The sequence below is a fragment of the Petaurus breviceps genome, unplaced genomic scaffold (genome assembly GCF_028583685.1).
Source record: "Petaurus breviceps papuanus isolate PSGF00001 unplaced genomic scaffold, PetGlider_PUasm1.0 184, whole genome shotgun sequence".
NCBI classification, from domain to species: domain Eukaryota; kingdom Metazoa; phylum Chordata; class Mammalia; order Diprotodontia; family Petauridae; genus Petaurus; species Petaurus breviceps.
Genome location: NW_027185793.1, coordinates 8,298,229 through 8,311,524, shown reverse-complemented (window position 1 = coordinate 8,311,524; position 13,296 = coordinate 8,298,229). Strand labels below are relative to the sequence as shown.

Sequence of the window (13,296 nt, the reverse complement as noted above, 5' to 3'; positions counted from 1 at the left end):
ATCTATCTATCTATCTATCTATCTATCTATCTATCTATCTATCTATCGACATGGTAGGATGACAATCTGACACCACTCTTAGGTCTAAGAGGACTATATGATCCTTTGCTTTCCAGAATACCTTCAGAAGTTCCTGTAGTACTTTCTCTATCACCACCAGTTAAAACTCCACCAGCTATATTACTCCATTTTGTAGATGGTAGTAACTGGCATCCCAATTATATTTTATTACTTAATACCAGTTGGCTCTTAAGAAGAAACATATTATTCAAATATATAGCAAGAATGTTGTGAGGAAAATGGTGGATTAGAAATAGCAACCAAGTCATATTATCCCAACATACACCTCCAAACAATTTTAAAATAATGCTTCAGATAGAATTTTGGAGTGTCAAATTAAAAAAAAAAACGTCAGGTGAGACAATTTACAACCTAAAATAACTTAAGAAGTCAGTAGTAGAGGCCCTTGATAATACAATATGTGCAATTTTGTAGTACGCTCAGTGACAGCACCAGCAATATCTGTGGGCTTTTGAAATGCCTGTAACTGGCAGCAGGTTCAGGAGTTCTTAGCCAAGAGAGAAAAAGGGTGTAGGACAATTGATCAGTAAGTGATTACAGGGGACCCTTCTGGGTGCAGGACAGTATTATTTGGCAACTATCTTAGCCATAAACTATTCTGGGTCATCATTTCAGGGCAGATGGGAGCAGAGGCTCTGGTTGCAGTTTCAAGGAATGAATGTTTATAATAAGAGTTATAGGAGAACAGGGGACTGTTCATAGTCCCAGGATTGAGAGGAGAGCTAGAAAAATGAGAAAACAAAAACCACTTGATCATAAAAAAATAAAGCATTATGGTGGCAGGGGAATAAAAAAATTCAGAAGAAACAACAATGTGAAAACAGGTAAAAGTCAAGCCCCAAATGAAAAATATGCTAATTTTACATGACCAAAATTTTCAGGGAGAGGTAAAGAATGAGATAATAGTAGTAGAAGTGAAAAATGGGAAAATAAATGAGAGGGATGCAAGAAAATTACAAAAAGACAATGAACAGCTTGGTAAGTCACAAAAATACTGAACAAATTAGCCATAAATATCAGGTTTGGTTAAATGACACACACAAAAAAATCACTGAAGACAAATGGAGATGGCGAGAGCAAAGTGGAAATATGGCACCCAAGGGGAAGAGAGACTAAAGCAAAGGAGGGAAGATGGGAGCAGCTTCTGGGAGTAAGGGTGAAGATAAGAAGCCTCAGGGTCCCAAAGGTAGTGGAAATGCAATAAAGGTCTGACATATTCTGTGTGAAAATCACAGCAGAATCATGGATGTCATGAAAAAACTAAAATCTGGAGTGAGCTTTAATGAAATTGCCTCACAGTACAGTGAAGATAAAGCCCAGCAGAAGGAAGATTTGGACTGCATGACAAGAGGGTCCATGGCAAGCCCGTTCCAAGAATCAGCATTCATCTTGCCCATCAGTGTCCAGGACAAGCCTGTGTACACAGATCCCCCAGTGAAAACCAAATTTGGGTAACACATTATTATGGTTGAAGGAAGAAAATAAACTGTGATAAATGGGAAAAAATCATTCAAAATAACTCCATAAAAAGCAAAATTGCCAAGTGGAAAAGCAGATACAAAAACTCACTGAAGAAAATAATTCCTTCAAAATTTAGAATTGGCCTAATTATCTCAATAGAGTCAGAAAAAGTCTTTGACAAAACACAGGACCCATACATATTGAAAACACTAGAGAGCATAGGGATAAAGGGGGGATTCCTTAAAAGGATAAGCAGTATCTATCTACAGCATCAGTAAGCATTGTTTCCAAAGAGGATAAGCTAGAAACCTTCCTAATAAGTTCTGGGATGAAGCAAGGATGCCTATTATCACAAATATCATTCAACATTGTTCTATAAATGCTGTCTATAGCAATAAAAGATGAAAAAGAAATGAGAATCAACAATAAGGAAACAAAGCTATCACTGATTACAGATGTCATGGTGTCATGATTAAGAGAATCAAATAAAAAAACTACTTGAAATAATAAACAATTTTAGCAAATGTAAAGGATATAATATAAGCCCACATAAATCATCAGCATTTTTTTATGTTACCAAGAAAGCCCAGTTGCAAGAGATTCAAAAATTTCCTTTAAAATAAGTGTAGACAATATGAAACATTTGAGAGTCTACCTGCCAAGACAAGACAAGGAACTATATTAACACAATGACAGAAAACTTTTCACACAAATTAAGTAAGATCTAAATAATTGTAAAAAAATTAATTGCTTATGGGTAAGCTAAGCCAATAAAATAAAATAGAAATTTTACCTTAATCGATCTATTCATTCAGTGCTATAACAATTAAACTACCAAAAGATATTTGGTAGAGCTAGAAAAACTAACAAAATTTATCTGGAAGAACAAAACGTCAAGGATATCAAGGGAATCAATGTAAAAAAAATGTGAAGGTTGTCTAGCTGTACCAGATCTCAACCTGTATGATTAACAGTAAGTATCAAAACAATCATGTAATGCCTAGGAAATAGAGTGGTAGATCAGTGGAATAGATTAGGTACACATTACATTATAGCAAGTGACCTTAGTAATGTAGTATATGATAAAGTCATACTTTGTAGGATAAAGTATATGATAAAAAAATCAGCATTTGGCAAAAAAAAAAAAAGGAAATTGCATTGGAAAATTGGAAAAGAGTGTATCAAAAATTTAGGAAAGACCAACATCTCACATTGTATACCAAGAAATCTCAAAATGGGTACATGATTTACACATCAAGAGTAATAGCATAGGGGCAGCTAGGTGGCAGAGAGAATAGAGCACTGGCCCTGGAGTCAGGAGGACCTGAGTTCAAATCCGGCCTCAGAAAATTAACACTTACTAGTCCTGTGACCTTGGGTAAGTCACTTAACCCCAATTGCCCTGCCTTCCCCCCTCCCAAAAGACAAAAAATAAAAGAGTAATATCATAGGCAAATTAGGAGAGCATGGAATAGTTCGTCAGCAATATGGATAAAGGAAGAATTTAAGTCCAAAGAAAATATGGAGAGCTTTCCAAAATGTATATATAATTTTGAATACATAAAATTAAGAAGTTTTGCATAGAAAAAGCCAATGCAACAAAAATTAAGAGAATAGTGAACAACTGGGAAGAAATTGTAATACATAGAGGCCTTATTTTTTCAAATATTTAGAGAACTCAGTCAAATTTATAAAAATACAAGTGATTTCCCAACTGACAAATGGACAAAGGATATAAAGAGGAAGTTTTCAGAGTATGAAATTAAAGCTAGCTATAGTCATATAAAAGTGCTTGGGATTGCTATTGAACAGAGAAATGCAAAATAAAAACAACTCTGAGTTACCACCTCACAACTATCAGATCTGCTAATGAGACAAACAAAAAAAAAATGAAAAGTGTTGGAGAAGATATGGGAAAACTGGAACACCAATGAAATATTACTGGAGTTGTGAACTGATCTAAACATTTTGGAGAGCAATTTTGGAATTATGCCCAAACGACTATAAAATTGTGCATACCCTTTGATACAGAAATACCACTCCTAGGTCTTTATCCCAATGATAGCTAACAAAAAGGGAAAAGGGCATATTTGTACAAATACATTTATAGCAAGGTTTTTTTTTTTTTGGTGGTGGCTAAGAATTGGAAATCGAGAGGATGCCCATCAATTGGTGAATAGCTAAATGAACTGTGGTATGAGATTGTGATAGAATATTATTACACTTTAAGAAATGACAAACAGGATGATTTCAGAAAAACCTGCAGAGATTCACATGAATTGATAAAAAATGAAGTGAAGAGAACCAGGAGAATGCTGTATGAAGTAACAGTAATATTGCACAATGAAGAACAGTGAATCAGTTAGAGATTCTCAGCAATATAATAATCCAAGACAATCCCAAAAGATTTATGATGAAGCACACTATCCATGTCTAGAGAAAGAACTGATCATTGGAATACACAATGAACCATGCTATTTTCACCTTTTTTCTTTCATTTTTTAAAGAATTGCATCTTCTTGTACAAGACAACTAATACAGAAATGTTTTACATAATTGCCCTATATCAGATTTCTCACCATTTTAGGGAAGTTAAAGAATAAAGAAGGAAGGGAAAGAGGTGTAGAATATGGAATTCAAAAACTCTTTAAAATGTTAAAAATTATTTTAACATGTAATTGAGAAAAATAAAATATATAAAAAATAAAAAGAATCAGCAGGAAAAAAAAATTGGAATTTCACAAGTAGAAGCTAATGACTCCCTGAGTGATCAAGAAAAAATAAGACAAAGTTAAAAGAATTAAAAAAGAGAATGTAATATGAAATATTTTATTAGAAAAACAATTGACATAGAAACTAACAAGTACTTTTTTTATTTATGCTGTTATTGAACTACCTGAAAATTATAACAAAAAAAGAGGCTAGACATTGTATTTTAAGAATATATAAAGGAAAACAACACTGATATTTTGAATCCCTAGGATAAAATAGAAATTGAAACAATTCACCAATCATCTGCAGAAATAGACTCCAAGAGTATTTTGGAACTATACCCAAAGGGCTACAAAAATGTGCATAGTCTTTGATTCAGCAATACCACTTCTAGGGCTGTATCCCAAAGAGATCATGCAAATGGAAAAAAAAAGGAGTCACATATACAAAAATATTTATAGCAGCTCTTTTTGTAGTAGCAAAGAATTGTAAATTGAAGAGATGCCCATTAATTGGGGAATAACTAGTTGTGATATATGGATGTGTTTAATTAGACTGTTGATCCCTTTAAAGCTGCTTTCCTTTAGTAAAGCAGATAAAAGATACTGTGCAATAAGGCATCTTGGGTAAGCTAGAGTGCTTACTTTAACAGTGGTTCAGTCCTTTAGGTTATAATTCTTTACAGCATGACTAATGTGAAAATATGTTTAATATAAATGTATATGTAGAGCCTATGTCATATTGCATGCCATTTTGGGGAGGTAGGAGAGGAGGAAGTGGGACAAAATTTAAAAATAAAAAACTCGTGGAACTGAATGTTGTAAACTAAAAATAAAGAAATACATTTTTTAAAATTTCTTTTTAGTTTACAACATCCATTTCCACAAAATTTTGAGTTAAAAATTTTCTCCCCATTTTTCCCCTACTCCCAACCCCAAAACATCGAGTCTACTGAATACCTCTTCCTCCAATATTATTTCTCTTATATCCTCCCTCATCCCCTTCTAACTTTTTAGTAGGGCAAAATGGATTTATATACCCCGGTGCCTGTATATCTTATTTCCCAGTTGGTGTAAAAAGCAATTTATTTTAACATTTGTTTCTAAAACTTTGATTTCCAGATTCTTTCCCTTCTTCACTCCTCACCAACCCCCACTGGGAAGAAAAGTGATTCAATATAGTTTGTGTGTAGTTATGCAAAACATTTCCATAGCAGTTACATTGTGAAAGACTAACTATATTTCCCTCCATCCTATCCTACCCCCTACTTATTCTATTTTCTACTTTGACCCTGTTCCTTTTCAAAATGTATGCTTATAACTACCCTCTCCCCCAATCAGTCCTCCCTTCTATCATCCCCCCTCTTGTCTCCTTTCCCCCTACTTTCCAGTAGGGTAAGATACCCAAATCAGTGTGTATATTAGTCCATCCTTAAGTCAAATTCGATAAGAATAAGGTTGACCCATTCCCTTTCACCTCCCTGTTCTTCCCCTCCATTGTAACAGTTTTCTCTTGCCTCTTTTATATGAGATAATTTACCCTTTTCTCTCTCTCCCTTTCTCCTTCTCTCATTATATTCCTCTCTCACCTCTTAATTTTTTTTTGATATCATTCCTTCCTATTCAACTGCTCCTGTACCCTCACTAAGTACACATGTGCACACATGTACACACACTCACTTATGTATTTATACACACATTCACCCTCCTATAAATATACATACAGAGATGCACACTTATGTATTTATACACACATACACCCTCCTATACATACATACATATATACATACATATTCCCTTCAAATTGTTTCTTCTTGATGGCTTGAAATATTTTCTCCTTGACATGGGAGCTCTAGAATCTGGCTATGATATTCCTAGGAGTTTTCTTTTTGGGATCTTTTTCAAGAGGTGATTGGTGAATTCTTTCAATTTCTATTTTGCCCTCTGGTTCTAGAATATCAGGGAAATTTTCTTGAGAATTTCTTGGAGAATTATTTCTAGGTTCTTTTTTTGATCATGGCTTTCGGGTAGTCCAATAATTTTTAAATTATCTTTTCTGGATCTATTTTCCAGGTCAGTGGTTTTTTCCAATGAGATATTTCACATTGACTTCTATTTATTTTCATTTGTTTATATCTGTTTTATATTATCTTGATTTATCATGAAGTCATTAGCCTCCATTTGCTCCAGTCTAATTTTGAAGGAATTATTCTCTTAAGTGAGTTTTTGAAATTCCTTTTTGATCTGGGCAATTTGGCGTTTTAAGGCATTCTTCTCATTGACATTTTGGACGTCTTTTGCCATTTGAGTTAGTCTAGTTTTAAGGTGTTATTTTTTCATTATTACTTTGAATCTCCTTTAGCAGGCTGTTGACTCACTTTTCATGATTTTCTTGCATCATTCTCATTTCTCTTGCCAATTCTTCCTCCACTTATCTTACTTGATTTTCAAAAACCTTCTGTAACTCTGTAACCTGTAACCAATTCATATTTTTACAGGAAGTTTTTGATGCAGGAATTTTTACTTCACTGAGATCTTTTGCTTCCATGTTTTGATCTTCGGCATCCCCAGAAAAAGCTTTCTCTCATCTGATTTTTCTACTTCTGCTTGTTCATCTTGCCAGCCAATTATTTGACTTTTGAGCTCTTTGACATGGTAGAACTCAGCTTCCAGAGTGGAGAGAGCTTTCTTCCAAATCATTGGGTTTTTCACATATGTTGTCAGAGGTCTGAGGAGGATGCCTTCTCTACAGCTACCTCAAGCTCTGGCACACTGGCCACATACCCCAGGAACACCACCCAAGACAGTGACCTAGATCCAAGCAGGTCAAAACAAGAATGATTACCCTCTGAATGGTCACATGGTACTCTTACTATTTGCAGGCCAGAAACTCCAGAGGCAGCCATGTGGCAGCAGCTGCAGTCATTGTGCTTCTGCCACCTCTAGCCCTGGGGGTAGGGATTGGACCATGCTCTTCTGTTACCCAGTTCCAAAAGAGTTCCCCACTGACCTTTTACTTTCTCTTTGGTGTTTATAGGTTAAGAAGTCTGCAAACACCACAGCTGCTGGTGATTTACTCTCCTGAAGTCTGCTCTGGCTAGTCTGGCTCATTAATGGGGGCTGCCCCAGGGAGTGGTGTAGCTCATGCTTAGCTTCCAGTTTGCCATGATAGATCCTTCCTCTCAGCCTGCCAGGTTGCCTACTGGGGAAATTTTTTCTGTCATTTTGTGGGTTCTGTAACTCTAAAATTTGTTCAGAGTCATATTTTATAGGTATTGGAGGTGGTTAGAGCAGAAACTCACATCAAATTCCTGACTCTTCTCTGCCATCTTGGCTCTGCCCCCTAAATATTTTTAAATAAAAAAAAGTAGACTACAATAATAAAACTCTCAGGAACATTATAACAAATTCCAGAACTCCCAGGAAAAGGAGAAAATATTAAAATTGCCCAGAAAGAACCATTCAAAAATTGCATAGCCACACTAGGGAATCACAGAAGACTTAGCAGCTTCCACATTACATAAACAAAATGTTGGAAAAATGAATTCATAAAGCAAAGGTGCTAGGATTAAAACCAACATACCTGGAAAAACTCAGTATAATAATCCTTAAAGGGAAAATGGATATTTAATAAAATAAAGGACTTTCAATAATTTCTGATGAAAGACCATAGCTGAATAGAAAATCTGTCATTAAAGCACATGACTGAAGGCAAACACAAAGAGGTAAACATGGAAGTGAAAACATAAAGTTCTTGATAAAGTTATATTGTTTGTCTTCCTATATGGAAAAATAATACATATAAGTTTTATGAATTTTATCATTCTTATGGCACTTAAAGATCCTACACAGACAGAGGACATGGGTGTAAATCAGTAATTTTGGAAAGATTTGAAGAATGAAGTGATGAGGAAGAGAGAATCATTGAGAGAAAAATGAAGGGAGAGGAATAATGAGGGAAATTATCTCACTTAAAAGAGTTGAGCAAGAATGAAATTTTACATTGGAGGGGAAAGTGCTAACAACACTTTGGATGTTGGATGTTGACAATACTTGAATTTCACTCTCATATACATTTTTCCAAAGGGGGAAAATACACACACTCAATTGATTCTACAAATCTGTGTTACCCAACATGGAAGTAGGAGGTGAAAATGGATAAGAGAAATTGAAAGAGTGTGAAAAGGTAAGGGTGATTAAGGGAGGTAGTGGTGAGAAAGAAAAAAAAATATGCTTTTGAGGATAGACATTATAAAGAGAAGGATAAACTGAATAGAATAGAGGAAAATAAACAATTAACAGACAAATCTGTGAATATAAAAGCAATGCACTGACTCATTAATTGGAAAGAGATAGAAGAATTGATTAGAAATCAGAATCCCAGAATATGATATTTACAAGACATGCTCTTATAATGGTAATCAAATTTGAAGATTCCTTTTTATTGGAAGGCTATGAGATACTCACCTAGTTTCAAATTAAGCTTCTGCTAAAGAAACAGAAGGCATGAACCCCCTGTTGCTGATGTAACATGGAGAGGCTAAACAGGGAGGAACAATATTTTATATAAGGAAATGCCCCAGCTGGGAAAGTCAGAACTTCTTGGCATGAGCACCTGAAGGCTGGGCTGCTGCTGCTGCACTGGAACTTCCATGGAGAAAGTGATTTTGATACTGAGAATGCAGCTGCTAAAAACTTCTGAGGACCAGCCAGAAGTGCTGAGGATTTCTTAGGGCTATCTGGAGCTGCTGAAGCTGCTGGGGATTTCCAAGGGCCATCTGGAGCTGCTACAGACTGAGGAAGCACGACTGTGGTATCCATGTTCTGTACAAATGTTGTTGTGACTTTGTTATTGTGTATGAATATTCTTGTGGCTTTGTTAAGCCTTATCTTCCCAGGAACAGACTGTGAAGGATTTGAGATAGACTGGACACTGTGATCTTCAGAGTAGAGCAGGAATTGGACAGAGAACTGAACAACGAACTAGGAGCCGTCTGACTTTAAACCCAGGTGACAGTTTGGTAGATTCAGGTAGGAGCTACCTGCCTCAAGTCAAGATAAAAAGACCTATCCATGGATACTGTAGAGAGATTGATGAAATTATCTGAGCAGTGACTGACCCTGAAGTGAGGTTTTACTTTGGGGCTCACTTTGGGAAGAGTTGTGTGATTTGGCCATGTGAGACTCTGGGCAGCCATTGAGCCCCTGGATTTGAAAACTTAGATGTTGGTGCTTCCCTCTCTGCTAACTAACTAGGTATGGATATAATTGTGAGGCAGCTGGAAGCCCTGTTTACTGAACTGTGCTATTTTCTGCTGCAATTTCTGTTTATATTCTCTGAAGTTCAGGGTGCTGACTTTCCCCCCTGAAGTAGGTTAATGATATATGTTTGATTGATTAAAGTGACTGTTCAAGTTGTACCTTAATTGCACCCCATGGGTGGGGGACTTTGACTATTGTACTTTGTTACTGAATAGAGTGTTCAGTGTACTATGTAGTCAGAACGTTGAAAGCTGTTCAGAGCAGTTCTCCTCTGGAAAGCTGCTTGTGTTTAGCTTTACATTATGACATAGTCAGCAGGATGAAAACTTATAGAGCCTCTATTTGTTCCAGGATCCGTGGCCATTGAGATTGAGATCATTAGACCAAGGATCCCAGAGGAGTGGAATATAATGGCAGGCACAGAAGTGGTTCACACTTTGTTTCAACTATTTAATTGACAACTTGTTTCAGTTTGAGTTTCTTTTGAGCCTTGTATCAAGTCTGTTGAGAGGCAGAATGTGTGAATCCCACAGCTTATGAACCCTAGAGTTCATGAACTCCTGAAGTGGGAAGGGGAGGAACTAATGACCATATATAAGGAGAGGCCCAGGGCCTGAGACAGAAGAACTGAGAAGAGGATGCTTATGGTGGCAGTCAAGAAGGAGAAAACTTGTGGTATCCCAGAACTCTGCTTGTCTGCTCTGTTTGTGTTGATTTTTTTGGTACTTTTTTCAGCACCCTTGGGAACTTATGGGAAGCCCTGAAAGATTATTTTCTGGTTTTATGTTGACAGAAGTCCTGGAGGAGGGTTTTGGAGGTTCTGGGACATTACTGATGATTTGTGTTGACCTCTTGGACTTGTTGGTGGGTCTGAGTTGATTTCACAGGCAGACAGAGAACTGATGCTGCTGCCAGTAATGTGTATGAATACTACGGTTGCTCTGTCAAGTTTTGTATTCCCAGAAACAAGAATTATGAAGGAATTGAGGTTGACTGGACCCTGGGAACTTCAATGTGGAATGGGAACTGGATGAAGAACTGGAAAAGGAGCTGGACAAGGAACTGGGAGCTACCTGCCTTTTATCCCAGGTGACAGTTGGAGCTGGGACCACAGAAAAGGAACCACAAAAGCTGAGAGCCAGCCTCAAGTCAAGCTGAAAGAAGACTTTACTTGTATACTGTGTACTGACTGAGAAGATTTATGATTTGCTGTGACCTAGATGTGGAGAACTTTGATTTGTGTACTTTGTGATTTAATTAAGGATTTTTTTTTGGTCTTTATTAATTTGTTCATTCACCTTTAGTTTACAAGGATTCAGTTCCACATTTCTTTGAGTTGCAAATATTCCTCCCCTCCCTCCTCTCCATCTCCCCCGCCCCATGGTGGCATACAATCAAGTACAGGATCTGCAGATACTTTCACATTAGACATTAGTCAGGTTATAAAGAAGAATTGTATTGGATGCAATGAACAATGGGAACGAGGAAATAAAACCAATCAAGAAAAAGAAAGAGAGCATGTAATTTGTTAAATCTGTGTTCAAACTCTGTTCTTTCCAATTCTTTCTCTGGATGTAGACATCTCTCTCCATTATGAGACTTTTGTAGTTGACTTATAGTCCTGCATTGCTGAGAAGAGCCCAGTCTATCAAAGTTAGTTGTCACACATACGTTGTGTTTGTAATTGTGTACAAATTTCTCCTGGTTCTTCTCTTCTCATTCAGCATTAGTTTGTACAACCCTCTCCAGGTAAATATGAAGTCCATCTGCTCCTCATTTCTTATGGCACAATAGTATTCCATTACATTCATATACCATAACCTATTTCTCATTCCCCATTTGACGGGCATCCACTTAATTTCCAATTCTTTGGCACTACAAAAAGAGCTGCTATAAATATTTTTGTACTTATGGGTTTTCCTCCCCCTTCTATGATCTCTTTGGGATACAACCCTAGAAGTGGTATTGCTGGGTCAAAGGATAGGAAATAACTTGTAACCATTTGGGCATAATTCCAGATTTCTCTCCAGAATGGTTGAATTAGTTCAAAACTCCACCAACAATGTATTAGTGCTCCAGTTTTTCCACATCCTCTCCAGCATTTTTCGTTTTCCTGTTTTGTCATCTTAGCTAATCTGACCAGTGAGATGTAGTACCTCAGAAATGATTTGATTTCCATTTCTCTAATAAATAGCGATTTAAAGCAATTTTTTTCATATGCTTATAGATATCTTTAATTTCTTCCTCTGAAAACTGCCTGTTCATATCCTTTGACCATTTATCAATTGGGGAATGATTTGTATTCTTATAGATTTGACTCAATTATCTGTGTATTTTAGAAATGAGGTCTTTATCAGAGGCATTGGTTGTAAAAATTCTTTCCAAATTTTCCAATTCCCTCTTAATCTTGGTTACATTGGCTTTTTTTTGTACAGAAGCTTTTCAATTTCTTGTAGTCAAAGTTATCTATTTTGCATTGTATAATGCTCTCTAATTCTTGTTTGGTCATGAAGTCTTCCCCTGTCCTTAAAACTGACAGGTAAACTATTCCTTGCTTTCCCAGATTTCTTACAGTATCATCCTTTATACCTAGATCATGCACCCATTTAGACTTAATTTTGGCATATGGTGTTAGATAAAGGTCTATGGCCAGTTTCTGACATATTATGTTCCAGTTTTTCCACCAGTTTTGTCAAATAGTGAGTTCCTATACCAAAAACTGGGGTCTTTTGGTGTATCAAAGAGTAGATTATTATAGTCGTTGACTGATGAGTCTCATGTACCCAATGTATTCCATTAATCCACTGCTGTATTCCTCAGCTACTTCCCAGTAGTTTTGATGACTGCTGCTTTATAATACAGATTAAAATCTGGTGTACCTAGGCCGCCTTCCCTAGCATTTCTTTTCATTAATCCCTTAATATTCTGGACCTGTTGATTTTCCAAATGAAGTTTGTTCCTATTTTTTTCTGGTTTTATAAAGTAATTTTTTGGTAAACTGATTGGTATGGCAATAAATATATAATTTTATTTAGGCAAAATTGTCATTTTTATCATATTAGCTTGACCTAGCCACAAGCAATTGATGTTTTTCCAATTAGTTAGATATGACTTTATTTGTGTGAAAAGTGTTTTGTTGTTGTCTTCATATAGGTCCTGGGTTTGTTTTGGCAAGTAGTTTCCCAAATACTTCATAATGTCTACAGTTACGTTAAATGGGATTTCTCTTTCTATCTCTTGCTGTTGAGTTTCATTATACACACACACACACACACACACACACTCACACACACATACACACACACATATATGAAGGCTGAGATTTATGTGACTTGATTTTATATCCTTCAAGTTTGCCAAATTTATTTATTGTCTCAAGTAGTTTTTTTCTTGATTCTCTAGGATCCTCTAATATATATTATCATCTACAGAGAGTGATAGCTTGGTCTCTTCTTTGCATAATTTGATTCCACTGATTTCTTTTTCTTCTCTAACTGCTACTGCTAAAATGTCTAGTACCAGATTAAATAAGAGGGGTGACAGTGGTGTGATAGTAATGGCAATTAAAGATTCCCCTGTATTGGCTTGGTTTTCAAATTGATTGTGTTAAAACCCAGAGTTTGTTAATCCTACCTGTGGGATGGGCTTGTTGATGTGAAAAGAAAGTCCTGAACTGGGAGGAGCTGGTGATGTAGATTTGGAGAGACACTAGAGAGAGGCGGAAGATTTTTTTGGAAGCAGCACCTCGTGGAGGGAGAGAGAGGCTAAGAGAATTGCTGGT

At 36.3% G+C, this 13,296-nt stretch overlaps 1 long non-coding RNA gene across 1 annotated transcript in view; it reads left to right on the top strand.

Annotated features, from left to right (window-relative positions):
- Positions 1–13,296, top strand: part of LOC138161324 (uncharacterized) — a 267,677-nt gene that overhangs the window by 253,346 nt on the left and 1,035 nt on the right. The window lies entirely within an intron of this gene.